Source organism: Gavialis gangeticus, unplaced genomic scaffold, assembly GCF_001723915.1.
Source record: "Gavialis gangeticus isolate Ggan-Ray unplaced genomic scaffold, GavGan_comp1, whole genome shotgun sequence".
NCBI lineage: Eukaryota > Metazoa > Chordata > Crocodylia > Gavialidae > Gavialis > Gavialis gangeticus.
The window spans coordinates 20601458-20602639 of record NW_017729032.1 but is presented as its reverse complement, the minus strand read 5'-3'; the positions used below and the strand labels follow the sequence as shown (position 1 = coordinate 20602639).

General features: G+C 40.9%; 1 long non-coding RNA gene across 1 annotated transcript in view; it reads left to right on the top strand.

The window, feature by feature from the left end:
* Window positions 1–271: 271 nt before the first annotated feature.
* Window positions 272–1182, top strand: part of LOC109302649 — a 9186-nt gene continuing 8275 nt past the window's right edge. The window contains exon 1 of the long non-coding RNA XR_002098880.1: window positions 272–432. This is a non-coding gene — a long non-coding RNA (uncharacterized LOC109302649). The remainder of the gene's footprint in view (window positions 433–1182) is intronic.

Genomic DNA, 1182 nt, shown 5'->3' with positions numbered 1-1182 from the left:
TGATGGAGAGGAGGTATAGATTGGACATCCGCAAAAACTACTTCACAGTTAGGGCGGCTAGGAGCTGGAACCAACTTCCAAGGGAAGTGGTGCTGGCCCCTACCCTGGGGGTCTTTAAGAAGAGGCTGGATGCCTACCTGGCTGGACTCATTTGAGTCCCATTTTTGTTTTGGGGGTTTTTTTTTTTTTGTTCTCCCGCCCTGGCGGGGGTTCAGGCTAGAAGATCTACTAGGTCCCTTCCGACCCTAAATCTATGAAACTATGAAACAATTGGGAGTCAGAGAGAGGCTGGTTATGAAGAGCCACTTTGCATTTTCAAGGGAAATTGCTGTTCTTGAAGTAATACAGTGGAGCAAAAAGCCTTTTAGGTGATAAGGAAGAGAGAAACATGAGTCAAGTCAACAAGTTACTATGCAGTGTTAGAACTAAAAGGTATTGTTGTCATCTAGCACTCAAAATGTGGTAATGTTGGACTTTTAACTTTTATTTTTGTGTTCAGGCCAGTCCCAGGATTCTGTTATGCTTCAAAATTCACCAGTTTTTGGGTTGTTTTTTTTGGTGGGGGGGAATGCTGGAAAGGGAGTTGCTGTACATTCTGGGTTTTTTTTAGCCTCAACAGTACAGTCAGTTGTAATGTATCAGGCTTTTTAAAAATAATCCTAGAACATAAAATATAGCATGGCTTTTTACTAAGGTTTATGTATACTGATTTTAAATATGAATTGGAGGTGACCTGCAAAGCATGAGTGGTGCTTCTGCCTTACTGTTTTTTAGCTGTGTGGATTTATGCATACATTTTAATTAGAAATTAAGTCTGGTTTTCCTGAAATCTTTAGAAACATGAAGAACCCCAGGCAATCTCATAGTAATTCAGAAATTCAGTAATTCATTCCCCTGCCCCCCAGCCTCTCTCTCACCCACTGACTCCTCAATTTACATCTTCAATGACTGCCTTTCTTGCATGCATACCAACCTCTGGCTTCTTTACTATTCATTCCATCCAGGAAGAGCACAGATCAACTGCAGATGCTTCCCCTGCCTGATGAAGGGTTTTTAAACCCTAAAGCTTGCAAAGAAGAATTTTTCCAACTATTTAACTGGTCTAATAAGAGATATCAGATTTACCCAAAGAACCTTGTCTGCCTATGTCCTTAGACCAACACGGCTACAATATACATCTCA